This window comes from Rutilus rutilus (genome assembly GCF_951802725.1).
Source record: "Rutilus rutilus genome assembly, chromosome: 11".
NCBI lineage: Eukaryota > Metazoa > Chordata > Actinopteri > Cypriniformes > Leuciscidae > Rutilus > Rutilus rutilus.
In genome coordinates, this window is record NC_140216.1 from 32,871,076 (window position 1) to 32,890,185 (window position 19,110).

Consider the following 19,110-nt stretch of genomic DNA (forward strand, 5'->3'; position numbering starts at 1 on the left):
CGATTTTTTTTTTGGTATACTCTGTTAAACTTAATTATAATATTTACTGAACATTGTTCAAATTTGCTTGACGACAACAGACTGCCGAATGCACTACGATAGAAGATGAGAATAGTTTGTTGTACAGCTGTGAAAGGAAATGAAACTTTACTCTGTATGTATAATCTGTAGATGCAGTTTTAAGACCCCTATTTTAACACACACACACACACAGAGATACAAACTTACTCACATACAGACACACCAACTGCGCTTTCTGTCCTAAAAGCCCCCTTTTACTCCCTCAATTTTGTCCATTTCTCATCCATCCTCTCAGCTTTTGTATTAGAAGGCCGTGATGAACCACATACAGAAAATAACACAAAAAGATGTGCTTGTCAGAATTATGAGCCTCACCACATGTGTCTTACCTTGAAGATTTTTCCTCGCTTTGTTTATCTGTTTGGAAATTACAAAGCTAGGAATTATGCGTATCAATGCATTTATTCTCTGTATGGCGATACAACTGTAGGAATGGTACATTTGTGTATGTCGTTTTTCAAGGCTAGAATTATTCAAACATTTGCTCAGAGAATGTTGTATCTGTCTACATTGAGCTTTAGTGTTCAGTGTTCATAGTCATTAGTAGTGAGCCTATATGTTTAGGTAATGCTGCATACTAGAGCGTTTCAAGTCAATTTATTGTTTGAAAAGTCTCCCATGAATACAAGGAATTCTGATGAAGTTGTGTATGCTGTTTTCAAGAAAGCATTTCATACAGTCAGTCTGTTCAGTAATGTATTATAGCTACATGTTGCTTTTTTGGACTATTGAAATCAGCTTTTTAAGTTACAGTAGTCAACATTTGAAGTAGATCAGAAAAGTTCATGAAAGTTGTCCTAAGACAAGAACGGGTATTGTTCAAAATGCATGTATAACTTTGATGAAAGGTTTTGATCCACTTCAGATGTTTGAGTAGCAGTACACTGAAATTTAAAGTCTCTTATGATCACCAAGGCTGTATTTATATTTTATAAAAAAAAGACACTACAAACAGTAATATGAATTATAATTATAATTTAATGTAACTCTTCTATTTTAATACATTTTAAAATGTATTTTATTCCTCTGATGGTAAAGCAGAATTTTCAGCATCATTACTTCATTACTGTCTTCAGTGTCACATGATTGTTCAGAAATCATTCTAATATCTTGATTTGCCGCTCAAGAGACATTTCTTGTTTCTATCAATGTTGAAAACAGTTGAAAACTATTTAACACTGGATGACTATAAATTTCATTCAAAATACTTTTTTTATTGAAATAGAAATCTTTTGTCACATTATCAATATCCTTGCCGAATAAAAGTATGAATTTCTTACCCCAAACATTCGACCAGTAGCATAGTTTAACTGACATTTTAGAAAAATGAATATGAAATGAGAACATTTTTATCGGACTTTTCACTGTAATTCAAAGTAACTTCTTGTTTATTCATTTATTTATTTTAAGCTGTATAATCTCTTAGTTAACATGAGTTTGCATGATTAAATAATAAATATTCTTTCAGGGAATGCTGATTGTTCATTTATTTCATTAACACAAGGTAGGATTTACGGACATCAATAGAGTCACAGACATACACAGCGTCCAGAGAGGTTGTTGCGTGTTCCCATCCGTATCGTTTCTGCAATGAGAAGGCTAGTTAACAGGAACAGGGGAGGTGAGCGTCCAGGGTTCGGAAATGAGAAATGACCCAAAGCCACACCACCAACCCCTCCCTCACTATCCCATCCCCCTCTCCTTTATCCTTCCCCCAGGAAAGAACATAGGAGAGGGATGGGTCAGAAGAAGGGGTGAAAAAAAAGGTGGATGGGGGGGGGGGTATGAGAGAGAGAGAGAGAGAGAGAGAGAGAGACAGAAAGCATTAAAATTCATGGCCTTTTTTATTTTCCCCACTGAAAATCAATACCGTCTACTATGGATGAGGTGAACAGTGGACAACAGTGGTTGTGGGCAGGGGCGGATGGAAGGGGGTGGTTGGGGGGGGTAGATAGATGGATGATGGTGGTGTGGGGTGGGGGGGTGGATGGATAGGTTGTTGTTCATTAAGTGTAAGCTGCAGTGCTGGGGACCCTCAGTAGAGGCTATTGTCCAAGTGGCAGTAACATAAGGAAAAAGGGACGATGGGCCAAAGCAAGACCATTGAACAGGGGCAGGTACACACGGAACACACACACACAATTCCAAACTAGCGCTGTGATGGTACCATAGTCCTTGGATATTGGGTATTACCATCAATAGAAAATCTGGGATTCAAAACCTGGAAAAAGAGCAACTTAAAACAATAAAATAAAAAGAGCAAATCACGCAGAAATAAAAGTAAAGAGTAAATAATGGAGGATTTGTCATTTTTGGGTGAATATCGCTTTAAGGTTCTGCACCATTTCTAAGGTCAAAAATGCACATTTGTGACCTCCTTTGAGCAGACAAATTTGAATCAATTCAAGCTTCAAACAGAATGTGAACCACTGCGAGATCCAAAACTAAGCTGAATCAATTAAAACTTTGAATTTACTTTGAATCAATGCAAACCTCAAACCTCAACATGAATTTGCATCACTCTAAAGGCAGGGGACACACCAATCCTACGGTCGGCCGTCGGGCCGTTTTTTAACATCAGTCAGCTTAACGGGTTAATCACTGTTGGCTCTAGTCGGATGTCGTCTGTTTTTTTTTGGCTGATTCAGCATGTTGAATCGGCGTTGGGCCGTCGGTGAGAGAGAGAACTCTGATTGGCTGTTCAGCTTAGCGAACGAGTCAGTGCACGAGAATTAAAGCGGAAGTGATGAAAGCGAGCAAAGAAGTCAAGACGGTACAGACAGAAGGCTGTTCTAATTTAACGTCACCGTACCTGAATATTCGAATGCACAAATTTTTTCATAATAACATGAGCCAAGAATGAAGAAAGTGATTAGCATGATTGATTCAAAATGGTAAGCAAGCGCTACTTTACGGTTTGAATATCTGCAGTCCAAGTTTCAGTTTCCCTTTTGGAATCACAAAAACAGACTATTGATATATAGCTGATATATACAGATATTTACTTACACGCAGGCGCAGAACGCACTTGCTAGTTGGCAGTTGCCTTTAGGCCTTTTGGTGTGTTCAAGCGCAGCCGACATCAACACAGTCGGCTTTCATCGCCACTAGTTTTTTTGGTGTCGGCTTGGTGTGTCCCAGGCTTAAATTCTTTTCATTTCCAGCAGATTTGAGAACATGTGAAATAAGCACTAAATCAAATTTAAATCGTTGCAAGCTTTGAATTGAGTTTGAATAAATAAAAGCGGCAAACTGAATTTGAATCGCTGCAGCTTTGAATCAAATTTGAATCACTGTCTGCAGTATCTGAATCTGAATCACTCCAACCTTCTGAGTGACTTTGAATAACTGCAAGTTCAAAATGAATTTGAATCACTCTAAACTTACTAAATAAATCATATTTGTGACCATGTTAACTTTGTGCAGACGATCAGATGTTCTTCCATCCGCTGAAGCACAAGATTCTCTTTGGATCATTCAGATTTTTTTCACGTCAGCTCCAGTGCTGTTGTCATTAAAGCAAAAGAGAAGCACCAGAAATTCATGCAAATGTGAAAGTTTTCATTGAAACGGTTATGCTGATGATATGGTTTGCTATGAAATGAAGGTGTTTAACTAGAAAAATGCTCAATAGAAGACGCTTGGACCCTATATTTATATATAATGTCCTTGTATTCAGCCCATCAGAAATGACAGCTTCTTGTCCCGGCTTGTTCACACTCAGCGGTAGTCTGGTTTCTCACTCTATTCTCGGAGGCATGGAGAGACACTCACCTCTCACACTTCCTCCCCAGGACACCAGGAAGCCCATTACGATTGTGCATACATGTATGTCCAAACGCTCCACACACTCATACTTGTGTATATATTTGAGGGGGGCTCTCTGCTGTGCATATACAGGACTTGTGAGGTTGGTTACTATGGGGATAGGTGTGGAGGTGTAGCCCGTGCCTTTTTTTTCTGACGTGGGTAAAAGAGTCATAAATAATGAAAAGGAAACTGCATTGAAATGCAAAGGCTGAGGTGTAGACATGTGGGTCGTATCGACATTTGTGAATTCTTGGATCCACACAGTGCAGAGTTTCTATCTCAAACCTGTAGAGCATCTGAAATGTAGCAGCATTTCTACTGATCTTGATAAGTTGTCACCTTATATTTCTGTCATAAATTATTAAGATGTGTATTTAGCTAAAGAAAATCTTAAGTTCCTGAGGATTTTTGTGCATTTACAGTATTATTGTTGCATTTAAAAAAAAAAAAACAGTATACACTGCACAGAATTAAGCTGTAAGTAAATTAATCTGTAGTTATTTCAGTTTAGTTTCTTATTTTACCTTTTCAGAATGTTTGTTTGTATTGGAATAGTCATACATTTGGTAATTCATTATAATTATAATTCACAGAAAACGTGTTTTGTTTTTTAGAATAAAACTCTTTCTTTCATAATTTGCATATGGAAACAGGAATGCAGAAGTATTTGTGTGTATGCTTTGTGTTGAAGTGTGTCCGACAGCACTTGCTAAGCTTGTAGATCTGATTTTCTAATTTTGCAATATTTCCAGCATGCATCCTTTTGAATCACTGCGAGCTTTAAAATCAATTTTGAATCGCTGCAAGCTTCAAACTGAATTTGAATCACTGCAACTTAGAATCAAATTTGAATCACTGCAAGTTCCAAAACAAATTTGAATCACTGCAAGTTCCAAAACAAATTTGAATCACTGCAAGTTCCAAAACAAATTTGAATCACTGCAAGTTCCAAAACAAATTTGAATCACTGCAAGTTCCAAAACAAATTTGAATCACTCCAACCTTCTAATTACAAACTTCAAAACTAATTTGAATTACTGAATTGAATTTAAATCACTGTCAATTTTGAATCATATTCAAATCCATTCATGCTTAGTTCGAATTGAATTCTAATGAATGCAATCATTTGAGTTAAATTTGTATGACTGAGTTTCAGATCAAATTGAAATCCCTGCAAGCCTCAAAACAAATTTGAATCACTTGGCGCTTTGAAACTGGTTCGATTATAATGGGAGTGTTTTAGGTTTGTCGTGCCACTCGCTCACTGTATAGATGGGGTTTTATAGACTTTCAGATGACAGATAGAGGTTTGAATTGCACATTGAATCGCACTTTGAGTGGCCTTTTTTATATCTAAGATTACACATGGAGGTGAACATCATGGATATAGGCCTGAAGTACAGATAGAGGTTGGAGTGCATTTCATGCTCACAGGTGAGGAGGAATGTGTGTGTGTGTGCGTGCGTGTGCGTGTGTGCGTGTGTGTGTGTGTGTGTGTGTGTGTGTGTGTGTGTGTGTGTGTGTGTGTGTGTGTGTGTGTGTGAACGCGGACCCTTTGAAGTGGAAAAGGCCTCTGGTTGGCAGTAGGCCAGTGCATCAATAAAGCCAACTGGAGTTTGAGAGCCAGTGAGAGGCATTTAAGTTCCATTTCTCCCAGGCCTTACAGCTCAGGAAAGACCTTCTCTCTCTCTCTCTCTCTCTCTCTCTCTCTCTCTCTCTCTCTCTCTCACGCCCTCACAGAGAGAGAGTAATCAGGCCAGTCTTGTGCACTACAATGTACGAAAGTGCCATAATTGAATATGTGTGTCCAGCTGTTTATGTGTGTGTGTGTGTGATTGGTTGCTGATTTTGAAGTGGCTTGTTAGACACACTTGCACAGTAGGGTCGACTTTCAAGTTTAATCATGAAAGATGTATTTTTGCACAATGTACAAAGCACACAACTGCAGCTGGAGACACAAACATACACATCTTTCTTTAGTTCTTGTCTGCTAATCTGGCTTCATGGTGTCACTAATAACCGCAACATGTAACTACACCTCTCACTTTGTACGTCTGTTTCCTCAGCAGTGATTTACAATTTTCGCGGAAACCTGTGATTTATGCAGAATGCCTGATACACTTTTGTTAGTCCTATTTCTTTCCAGTAAAGTTGCAGTTTCATGGCTTTTTGACATTTTTATTGATACTGAGTGTGACTCAAACCCGAGTCTCAAGGCACATGTGTAAGGCCCAAAACATACTTTATGCAGTTACAAGGTATTCTGTTGTGCATACTTTCCCAATTTTTGATTAACAATTGTGATTAATTAGATTTTTTTAAACTTTTTGGTGCCACAGACTAGGAATAGGCGACATTTCATCGTTTGCGATATACCGGAATTTTTTTTCCTCACGATAAGAATTAGTCTTCCCGCGATAATAACGATAAAGCTTAGTTGATGACGGGACCCATTTGCAGCTAACGCGCAAAGGCAGACGTGAAGCTGAGGCGAAGTTTATCGCTAAACGAGTAACTACCTCTACAATCTGGAACTGGTACACACAGATATATTTTCACCCGCCCATCTCGCCGAACACTGACTGAGCGCATGAGAGTTTCGCTCTCCGTCAAGTGATCCGTAAAGCGCACTATATCCGTTCATCTCAATGAACGCACAGTGTATTTGACGCGCAGTATACACTAGTGTGAGGTGCACTACTCGCTGTCACTTTGCTGAGAGCGCTCAGTGTTTCTCACACACTCGAAGAGAGAGCGAGAGAGTCTTACATATCACGCAGACATATCAGTGTACATGACGTCTACATGTAAATGATATTATTTGTTGTTTTTTCCTGTAAAAATAATGGAAGTCATTTGGAATTATTCAGCTTTTATGAGCAAGCAGAAACGCAGACGTGATTAATATTCATGAACCCAGCAGCTCATCAATCCTTAGTGCGGTTTATATTGTTATTAGTATTAGAATTCGTAGTAGTATTATTAACTTATCAGTATTATTGTTCGTTTTTTACATTTCAAACTTGTAATTGATTTGAATTATTATTGTGTGATGTTTTTCAGTACAGTTGCACTATTTAAACATTATCTGCACTTTTACAGAAGAAAACGTATCTGCAACTTTTCCATTTCTGCAAGGGATGGTGTTTGGATTTTTATTGTTTTTTAAATTATTTTATGTAATTGGTATTTTATAGGAGCCTACTTGATGATGGGTACATTTTACTTTAGATCAATGTTTGTGTTTCTGAGGCTCTCATGAATGCATGCAGCTATCACTTGTAGCCAAAAACAGTGGTGAATATGGTACTATATTTATATCGTCATTGATATCGTTATCGCAATAAATACCAGAAAATTTCGTGATATATTTTTAAGTCCATATCGCCCATCCCTACCACAGACCCTCATACAGAGAAAGTTTCCTGTTTGAAAACCTCTGATCTGTGCTATGATTATTAAAGGACGTAATATCCACTGGAAAACAGGGCGGGACATATCGAACAGCTCCTCCCCTTTTTTAAAATAGCCAATAGCGTTTTGTTTATATCACAGCTCGGCTGGAGCCCTTGAGCTCTGTAAAGCTGCAGTGTCCTCCAAATCACTTTAAACTATAGCATTCTGTGCAGAATTCAAGTAGATCCGTTACGTTTTCTGGTCTGCACCGACTCGCTCATATGATCCACTCTGTGCTTATTGTGTCTCTGGACTGGAGCAGACTGTGTCACACTAACATAAAACCAGACTTCATTCTTGTCAAGTTGCTTATCAACAGTTTAACAACATATCAACAGTTTAACTTTAACTAAGATTGCTGTAGAACACAACAGCTTTAACACAAACTTGCTTTGTATTATGAATTTGCACAATTGGTTTGTAATACATTTTGGGAGGCAGTAAAGTTGAGAGTGGTAAGAAATGTTTTGAGTTTTAACCACTAGCCCAAAGTTGAGTTGGCATCTTTTTATTCTTGTTCTTTTTTTAGGTTTTTGAGTTTTTGAATGGTAAGGGTTAAAATATTTAGATTTTCAAATGCGTTAAATGCGTCAAAAGTATAGAAAGAATGAGCAAAACCGCTTTTCCATGATTTCCTCGCAAAGCATTTTTTAATTTTCACTAAAAACGACAAATACTGGAATCATTAACTTTCATTGACTTAACAAAACACTTTCTTTGTCCACCACAGTGTTCCGTGTCTTTTTCGGTCCCGTTTGCTTCGTACAACTTTTTGCATCACTCAGCTTTTTTTCTGCCAACTCACAACCTATTTGCAGTACCCCCCCCCCCCCCACACACACACAAAACACGCAGCCGTCCTCCCTCTCTCTCTCTCTTTCTGTCTCCCTCCCTCTCCCGTTCTCTCTATTGATCTAGTCATAGTTTTCTGTCTTCAGCCTGCTGGCTGGCTGGCTTTAATCAATACAGATAATTGTCTGCTTTCTCCCGATGCCAAACAGTCTGTGTTTTTTCTCAATGAATCCAGGTCTTCCCCCAACTTACACACATACACACACGCAGGGTCCACCTACCCGGGATTCCCCCCCATTAATGACGGGAGATAACCTGCTTTCCTTACCGATTTTTCCTCCCCCCCTCTGCTCCCCCTCTCATCGATTGCCGTGAGATATCGCCCCACGTGCACCTCTCTCCCAGTGTAAACACGCCGAACACGTGGCACCACAACTACACACACTCTCGCATAAACAAATACGCTAAGCATGCATTAGCAAACACGCGTGACATTAAATTTAGGTTATGTTGACATTTGCTCCATTTGATTATAAGAGGTAACGATATCAGAAACTTATTTAGTTGTTCATTATAGTTGAATAGCACAAATTGCTTTAACTTCAAGCCTCATACTTGTAGATAAATGTCTTTACATGGTGAATTCAGCTTGCTTGGTAGAGCAAGTACATATCTTCTGATTTCATTGTGCTGATTTAGTTGATGGCAAACATGTAGTATATAATGTTCAGTATGTGATCAATCTAGCGTGGACCATGACTAAAAAAAAAAATTTCAGGTTACTGTGTGAGCTTAGAATCCTCAATACAAACCAAATCGCAATTTGACTTTTTTCTCAATCAGACAAAAAAAACCTTGATTACAAACATCACAGGGCAGTGAAAAGGCAAGGTCGTCTTTTCCAAATGCAGCGTACCTCTAGATATTGTCAGGCAAGGTTTTGCAAATCTTTAAAAGTGAAGTACATATCTACATATGGAGCTGTTTTATGCTCAAGGTCATAGCTTAGAAATGATGTTGATTAAATTCAGAGGACTTGAATGGAAGTGTCCGCTCGATCAAAACTAAATTACTATCAGGGAATCATTTCTTTGCACACAACTTGACGGATGTTCTTTAGATCTCTAAGCATCATTAAGCATGCAGGAGAATCTGTTTCTTTGTCAGGTTAATGCTACATATAATAGCATTCATGTGTTAAAGACAACATTAAATCAATATCGACTCCATTTACTTTATTAATAAATGCCCCCTGGTCTTACTGGGCACGATTCATCAGTTTATGTTTCTTTTTTTTAAAGTATTTTTTTTATAATCTGTCATTACGTTCCTTGCCTGTGAAACCGCATGACTTGATTAACCTAATGTAACCTGGGCAGCAGCATAGGTGGGGAAAAATAATCTTATAGGGTTAGTTTACCCAAAAATATGTCATTAATTACTCACCTTCATGTCGTTTCAAACCTGTAAGACTTTCGTTCATCTTTGGAGCACAAATGAAGATCTTTTTGATGAAATCTGAGAGCTTTCTGTCCCTCCATTGACAGCTACACAACTGACACTTTGACACTTCAAAAAGTTCATATAGAGATCATAAAAATAATCCATATGAATCGAGCGGTTTAGTCCACATTTTCTGAAAAGACTCGATCACTTTATATGATGAACAGATTGAATTTAGGCTTTTATTCACATATAAACATTGATCAGCAAACATAAACAGAAGCTCAACTGATGAGGAGAAACCTCTTGCGGAAGCTCAAACGTGCTGCGTAACACGAGGATGAACCTCATTGGTTCTCGCTGAAGCTCAAACGTGCTGCGTAACACGAGGATGAACCTCATTGGTTCTCGCTGAAGCTCAAACGTGCTGCGTAACACGAGGATGAACCTCATTGGTTCTCGCTGAAGCTCAAACGTGCTGCATAACACAAGTTGTGTCAGTTGTGTAGCTGTCAATGGAGACACAGAAAGCTCTCAGATTTCATCAAAAAGATCTTCATTTGTGCTCCAAAGATGAACGACAGTCTTACAGGTTTGAAACGACATGAGGATGAGTAATTAATGATTTTTTTTTTTTTTTGGCTGAACTATCCCTTTAATCAATAATATCACAGTATGATATGTTCAAGTTTAGGGTTAGGGTTAATCAAATCAGGGTTATCAGTGACAGTGCCTAGTTTGCAACCAGAGTTTGAGTCTGACTGAATTTTCCCTTTATATTGCCAGAGAAGTGGCAAAAAAGGGGCATAAATACTTATGAAGGAAAAAAAATCAGTTTAAAATTTCTATTATTCTAATATGCAATATTCATTCACATTGTAAAACATTATGGTAGTAGGTCACTACAATCTGCATGTTGCATGATATTCTTTATTGTCTTTATTGTCCTTTACATACATTATTTCCTTATTGTTGTTCACTTTGTTTTACAATTTTTTTCCCTCTATTCATTAGTCAGTGGTCCAGTGTCCAGTATTGCGGTTCTGGAGATTCAGCCATTTTGTGTGTCTGATTTTTTGCTGGTGCAATGAGAACACGGCCTGATCCAATTTGTGTTGGTCACCAGTGTGAAATGGCGGTCGGCTGGGGGACCGGCGCTCTCCAAAGCCTCTCAGCTCTCTTCCTCTCCTCATTTTTCTCTCTCTTTCACTCTTTCTCTCAGCTGGTGATGTGCCACTCTCCCAGCACCTCAGTACACTGGCACCCAGCAAGACCACAACCCAGCAATCAAGAGACGGCACACATATACATGCAGGCACTGACAGAAATACACTCTCTTAGTCTCTTTAAAAAAAAAAAAATCAGAATCACATTGATATAGTTTAAATATTCACTGAGATATGAATTACTTTAAATTATATATATATATGTGTATAGTATAGGTTATACTGTAAAATTATTTAATAATTATTATTTATTATTTAATAACTATTATTTATATGCATATTTAAAATGTAAATAAAAAAATATGTCTTAAAATATAGTATTTTACGACATTTATAGAAACTATCTCGCTTAGTGTCTTTTTAAATAATCAGATTATGATTTTTTTATTTTCAAAGTTACAACAATTTTTTTAACTTAAATTAAATAATACTTAATATAATAGATGTATAATATAGATTATACTGTAAAATTATTTAACATCTAAAATGTATATATTCAACGTTACAGTAAGAACTGTATTCGATCTTTCTAAGACATTTATTGAAGACGTTTTAAAAGAAAAAAAGAGGATATTCCTTGACAAACGAGCCAAATAAATTTCATAACTCATAGAAAGACTTCAGAATAATTTTAGTTCATGATAGAGAGAATTTTGTATATTCTTAAGCTGAGTTTTTGAATAAGATGGCATCAGTAGCATTCATTTTATACATTTTTATGAGTTTATTTCTTTATTTTATTTACATCCTTCATTTTTACGTCCACAATAAGATCTATTTCAGTTCTGTTTGCTCCTTTTGACAAAGTGCAGTTCCCTAACAAACTACAAATCAAAAGGTGACTTCACAAAGTACTTTTAAGCCACATCGAGCACACGCACACTCCCCTTTCAACATCTTTAACACAAAAACACATATCTTGCCATTTCCCCTTCAAATACACACACTCACTGTGATTTTGGCAAAATTGCCATGCTTGACGACCATATAGCCGACGACGTAGCAACAAAGAGAGTGAGCGAGCGAGCGATGGATGGGGGGAGATGGGGGTGTTTGTGTGTGTCATTTGGTGAGTGAACATAAGTGGCACTGAGGCAGTGGAAAGGTAGGCTGATGGAGAGGGCGAGGTAAAATTAGACAGCAGAGTGGCCACCTTTTTCAGCCAGAGCTTAGGACGCCGTCCGAGTACGAATGTGGCCATGAGCCTCGCCATTCAAAATGGAGTTTTGTTAAATAACCTGTGATGGCTCTCGAAAGAAGCGCAGGTGCTGTGGCCGAAATGGACGAAAGAAAGGCAGGAGGAGGAGAAGAGGTTGAACACACCCCAGGGAACCATGGGTGAAAAACCTTGCCCAAGGGCACGAGCGAAGGGTAGAGGGGGCCTTCATCCACACAACTATCCCTCTCATTTTCCCCTCCCTCCATTCTTCAGAGAAATTGTCAGTCTATTTCCACACAGCCTTCCTAATGTTTTCAGATGCTGAGGTGCTGTTAGCATCACTCGCTAGCCGGCGACAGCACACCTACCTTACAAAACAGCCTTCGATCCTCCAAGAGCAGGAAAAGCGTGTGTCTTTCTGTCGATTTCTCTCCCTTTTGTCACTTTTTCACCTCCCTTCACAGGAACGCTGACATTTGTTGAGCCCACATCAAAAATAGCGCTTAGCCAAGTGCGCGAGACGATAAAAGAGACAGGAATCAAGAAATTAGTCTGAGGACGAGGGAATAAGAGATCTGTAAGTTTGTGTGTTTTCATCCATGTTTGAATTGTGAGGCCCACTGTTGATTCGACTCCCTGCCGCACTCGCGTAAGAAGCGGTCGTGTAAATACAACCCAGTTCTCGAAGCGCCTCGAAACTGTGATTTTTAAATCCCCAGGCCGCATAAACGATGCAAGAAAGAGTGCGTGAGAGAAAGCAAAACAAGAAAGAAATAATAATAAGAAGAAGAAGAAACGAGAGGAAAGGGGGGAGGAAGCCGGCGTTGCAAAAGTGCCTTCAATATGTGCAGGTCTGAGCGCCCTCCGAGAGGGGCCCCGATCGATACCAACTCGGAGCAATAAAGCTTTCTCCCTGTCATCTCCACAGAATACAAAGCAGAATGGGGGAGAGAAGGGGAGGGTGGTGGTGGAGGGGGGATAGAGGGGTGAAAAGCTGTTCCGCTAGCCAGACCAATTTCCTAACCCTCCCTTCTCCTCTCCCTCCACCTTTTTTAGCCCTCCAACTACTACTACTATGTACAACACCTTTTCTCTCCCTTTTCACGCACTTCTCCCCGTCCGCCTCGGGTCGAGGTGTTGTGTCTGCTTATATTATTAATAGTGTTTGAATAAATAAACTTAATAATTCATCTCTGCAGTTTTAACCGGATTGATAGCAGGTGAAAGATTCCGCAGGATCCAGCCGAAATGAAAGAGGCACGCGGAGGGACCGGCCGCCGGGTTTGAGCAGGCCGGAACAGGTTTGAGGTCGTAGCCTTAGAGCGAGCGAGAGAGAGATGGATGTGCAGGTGAGGAAAGAAAAGAAAGACGTGCGGCGCAGGCGGCGAGGAAGAGGTCAAATAAGTGTTCTCTTTAATTGAGAGCCAATTTAAGTCCGGTGCAATCGATAAACCCATACACCAAGCAATCTGCCGTCCCCCATAACGCATACATCATGCTGTTTAGTTGCTTAGCAGATTCTGTCACGGACGGACACCGTCCCCCAAATGGGATTCGCAGACACGTCAGATTCACTACGCTCTTTGAACTTGCCGTACGATTTAGAATTCTCTACATTTTGTGCTTTTGAGGGTCATAATTATACGCTGCCTCTCTCAACGTCTAAGCCCTGCCTCTTATCCTTTATTAGGAGACAGCTGTGTAAATCTTCGTTGCCTTCTCCTGTCATTCCCTCCTTTTATTGTACAATCACAATGCACCTGCACTCACTTTTCTTCTCCTCTTTGTCTCTCGTCCTGCGTTCACTCATATCTTAATACGGTTCCTGCCACTTTTTTATTTTATTTTTCCTGTCCACTCCATCCCTCCATCTCTGACACCTCCTGTCGGGGTGAAATAATAGAAGGACAGAGGGTCGGGGTGGACGGACAGAGGGATGGAGGAAGGGTAGAAGCGTCAGCCTCCCTCCCTGTTTTGTGTGTTCCCCCGGGGAGGGTGGTAATAATGGTAGCCATACAGGGGAGGGGGGAGAGGAGCGATTATTGTCTTGTAGGGAGTCAGAGGTATCGATCGGCCCAGAAATATGTGGTGCGCGAAAGAGGTACTGTATCGGATATAATATACACTCCTGAGACGGCAGGCGCAGAGGCGCACACACACAATAATACAAAATACCAACCGAGAGACACTCACGTACACACACAAATACAAAATACCCACCGCCGGAGAGGCTTGCGCATACTCCAGCACAAATATATTTACGTAAATCCTCTTTTAGAAACACGTGCAGCTAAGATGCACTTGAAACACACAACCACAGCTAGAGGCCAAGAAAATACTCCCGACACTGCCCGTAAACACACACAATACACTAATACAAATAAACCCCAGAAGATTCTTAAGAGCTGAAAAGCCTCTTAAAAAATGCATTAAAATACAGAAGTCTTTTTTTTTCTCTGTAAGAACAGAAAAACATTTTGACTGAAACATTTTAGATCACTAAAATGCATGTTGTTAAAGTCTACTACATAATATATATAATTAATTTACACTGTGGCAGTCAGAAATTATGGTCGGTGCGCCTTTGTTTGAATTGTGCATTCATATTTTTACTCGACATGTTTTTGTTTGTCTGAACAAAACCAAACCAAGTTATTACTTGAACACCGAACATTCAGGTTTTTAGTTTGATTATCACATACACGCTCACAAACACACACACACACACACACACACATGCAGGTCTTTCACTGCTGTTGCCTGGCAACGTGGCTAGGTGTCCTATTGGAGAGCTGTGCTGTCCAGTGATGTCATGACCGCAGCTGACCAGCACTGCTCTACCGAGAGAGAGAAGGAGAGAGAGAGAGAGAGAGAGAGGGAAATAAACTCAATGACGAGGCCTAGAGTTACCGTAAAGTTTTGTTGTAATTGTTGTTGTAAAAATCGTATATATGCATGGTGTGATGCAACTAAATGTATTATTAAAACGTACCATGTCTGTAGTGAATCTTGAATACAAAACCTGAGCAGAACATGATGCAACTTTATTAGTATATTTCGGTTAGGGAGAGCGAGAGAGAGAAAGTGCGAGAGAGGTCTACTTTTAAACCTGTACCCTCCATTGTTCTGCTCCATTGTCTTTAAATCAGGTCAACAGCCGATAAGATTTAACACCCTAACCTGCCTCTGCATCTCTCCTTGAGACGAGGGGGAGTCACGGCTGTGCTTGAAGTATGGGAAGGTGTGTGTGTGTGTTTGCACTGCATCTTTAGAGCCCTGCATTTGTTGTTTTGGTATTGCATTAGTTTGGATCAAAGGGATATCCCTGGATAAAGCACTATGGACGGTGTTTCTTTGTGGTATGTTCCGGATTACCACCAAAAAAAAAATTGACACTTCTTTTTCTTTTCTTTTTTTTTTACAAATTAATACTTTTTTTTTGGCAGTTTTGCACTTACATTGGAAGTCTGTTAAATGATTATCCCTATAGATGTCCAGACTTCCATTTTTGTTTGTATGGCTTAAAGGGATAGTTCACCCAAAAATGAAAATTCTGTCATCATTTACTCTCCCTCAAGTTGTTCCAAACCTGTATGAATTTTTTTATTCTGCTGAACACAAAAGAAGATATTTTGAAAAATGTTTAAAACCAAACAGTTGTGGGGCACCATTGACTTCCAGAAAATACTATGGAAGTCAATGGTGCCCCACAATCTGGTTACCCATATTCTTCGAAATATCTTTCTTTGTGTTCAGCAGAAGAAAGAAAGGTTATACTTTATTTTAAGGTGACATTACATTTTACTTAGTCAAACAAGTACTGAGTAATATCAATTAACTACATATACTTACTGTAGAGTTATGGTTTGGTTTAGGGTAAGTTTAGTTTTATAAGCATAATTTGCTATTATTACTATAGTAAGTACTTGTAGTAACGTGTAACTACGTCACCTTAAAATAACGTGTTACCGAAAGAAATTCATACAGGTTTGGAACATCTTGAGGGTTAGTAAATGATGACAGAAATTTTATTTTTGGGTGAACTGTAACTCTAAAGTGGTAACATTTCAAATTGTCATAATATTCATGAATTAAATAATAAATACTGAATAAAATATTATTTTAACTTGGACTGGGTAACTAAAAAAAAAAAAAAAAAAAAAAAATGCAGGTTATCATTTTTTACAGTGTACAAACTTGTATGCCTTTTTTCCTCCTGCATGTCAGTTTTTACATTTAAAAGTAGACTGAAGCAAAAATATATGTACGTAAACATGTTTGTTTACCCATCCTTTGGCACCTAATTACATCAAAACTAATTGGGCCAACGCAACTAGTCTATGATCAGCAGGCCAGCGTTATTTAGAGCCGTCCCTGAGAGAGACCCCGCCTCCCGTTCCTCCGGGGCAGACGTACCCCTCACTGGCCTCCCCAAAGGTCAAGGGGGGCAAGACCAGGGGGAGGGGGGATGAAGGAGGGTGTGCAGCGGAGTGACCCTTGACCCTAACACACGCCACCCAGCATCCCTCTTTCAGTCCCTCGCACGGACACACACACACACCCACGCGCCGTCTGTCACGGCCCTGACAGGCGTTACTGAAGAGCTTGGGGGGTACATAAAAGGAGGCCCAAAAACTTGCTAAACCCCTGACCGTGACCCTGAGCATTACACACACACATATTCAGAAGACAGATCCATTATGAGCGCTGGGGTAAAAGGCTTATATCAGAGGACACATCAACTGTCCTGTGTGTGAATAAGTGTGTGTGTGTGTGTGTGTGTGTGTAAGGAGGCAGTGTATGGTGTTTGGGAAATAGTGTGAAAGTTTGTGCATGTATTTTTAAAACAAATGCAAGTAGGTGATTTATGGTTGTTCCTTGGATATTGCACAGTTAATTATGTAGTGTAACACAAAACACAATGTTTCAAACATTTTCTTACTACACTTCTAAAATTTGTAGCATTATTAGTTGTATTTGTACAACGTTGTTTATATATATATATATATAGCCTATATATAATAATATAATTAATAACTAATAATAATATTGTTATAATAATAATAACTGAATGTTTTGTCACGGACAATTCAGACACCCTATATGTAAAGATTAGACGTTTAATGTGTTCTGTTGAGTTTTAATTATTTACATGATACAACATTGAAATAAGCCGTTTCAAAATATTTCCCAATATGATAAAAAAACGGTTGAGAAAATGTGTTGTAAATATTAGACGTGATATAGACAGTAGGCTACAGCATATTGAACGGACTGTGGCTAGCCTAGGTCTGTCCCTCAGAGGCTCGTTTTCATATGGCGTCCATCACAAATAAACTCTAGCCTATTAATATTTAAATCGCAATAATGTTTAGAACTCGATATAAGTTAGCTACTTATGTTGTACAGATAACATAATTGGTTACATTGGGATCTCACGGAACGACATCAACATAATTTACTCTGAAAAAAGATCAGCTTTCCAAATGTAATTAGACGTTTACAATTAGACGTTGAAAATGACGTAACTTTAAAATGGACATGGAAGAAGTTAAAGCAAACGACTTATAATATCGTTCATTTGTTCCTCTGTAGCCTACAGGTTCTCGTCCAGCGTGAGACTGATTTAGTTTCGGACTCTCTTTTAATTCACAAAACTCGAACCTATTTAGCCTACACGTAAATTAGACTCCTATAAGATAAACGGGACGACGAAAAAGTTAAAAGGTGGAAATGTCAGAAGGAAACGTCCTTTCGATCTGTGAAAACTCTCGTGCAGGTTTAATAGCCAATTGGTCTAAAACATATTTACACCTAATAGCAGCTTTGTTAATAAAGACCACAACCTTTATATATATATAAAATAAACATGACAAAAAAAAAGTTAACGTCGAAAAATATCAAGAAATCGCTCGTTTGATGTGTAAAGCCGCTCGTGAAGCTTGGTTTTTCGCATGATTATTAAAGGTACCGCTGCCCTCTTGCGGTTCATTGGCGCTATTTCAGTTTCATTTTCGCTGGGCAGATGTGGTAATTTTTAGCGCACCGAGAACGAGCAGTGGAAAAGATAGGCGTGTGAAGAGCGAAAATGATATACACTTGTTTTTCGTTCTTGTGATGAGCACTTTCCAGCCACCCCAGCACTTTCTTATGCTGACAAGACCTGTGAGTGTCTCTCCCTCTTTCTCTCTTTCTCTCTTTCTACCTCCTTCTTTCTCAACATTAAGCTGCCCACAACTGAACAACAAAGAATAACCACCCATTTTACCTGATAAATGTCTCTAGATAATAACTTTTCCTTTTGTGTGTTTCTGTGTTCGGGTGTTCACTCTTACCCGTGTTCAAAGGTGTCAGAGGAAGTGTAGGGGGTGAAATAAAGCGGTGTTTGAGGGTGGAGAGAAAATGTGGGAGGGAAATGAGGAGAGAGTGACTGTATGAGCCCTTATCTCATTCATTCTTTTAATGTGTCAATTAGTTGAACTGGCACAGCTGAGCACTTTTCAAGCTAGAAGTTTGAGTCAATAGCCTCGCTGAGTTAAAGTTGAATATTTAAATAACAGTATTAATATTTACTCTGCAATTTGCATGAGTTCTTCAGCGAGAGCGGTGATTGGCCAGGTCATTAAGATGCCTTGAGGTGGACTGAACTATCGCACACTGATTAACCTGAGCGTCTCAGACAGAAGCAGACAGAAGGCTGTGGTTTATTTATAAAATGGCGGCTATGGCGAAATGTCTGAATTCCAGGTAAGTCAGTGTCTTTCTCTCTCGCTTTCCTTCGCTCTAATGATCTCTCGAGAGGGGGCCGCAAGGTTAATTAGCTTCGCCTTCACTAACAGACTCTGCTAATGAGAGGACATCAAAACTAACTGGACTAAGGCCTAAAGTAATGAAATGTCAGGAGCAAATCTCTAGAGGAATGCAAGAGACTTGAATATCAGTGTGTGTGTGTTTGTATATGAGGTGTAATCTATGTTGGTGCAGTGTTTAGAGCCCTGGTATACAAACAATGTGTACATGTGTACACTTTTCTTATATATATATATATAGAGAGGTGGTGAGGTAAAGAGTATGAAAAATCAGTCAAGTAGGCTATATGTTTTATTTATATAGCAGCTTTCCTATACTCAAGGTCACTGGACA

At 39.1% G+C, this 19,110-nt stretch overlaps 1 protein-coding gene across 4 annotated transcripts in view; it reads left to right on the forward strand.

Moving 5' to 3' along the window:
- pou2f2a (POU class 2 homeobox 2a) overlaps positions 1-19,110 on the forward strand; it is a 50,130-nt gene that overhangs the window by 10,793 nt on the left and 20,227 nt on the right. For 2 of the 4 annotated variants that reach the window (XM_084424753.1, XM_084424754.1), the window contains exon 1: positions 18,620-18,714. The exons of 1 other annotated variant lie outside the window; for it this stretch is intronic. The gene's annotated coding sequence lies outside the window, so the exon portion shown is untranslated. Of the gene's footprint in view, positions 1-18,422; positions 18,715-19,110 lie in introns of those variants that run through there. One more of the 4 variants, XM_084424756.1, reaches the window with a different exon arrangement.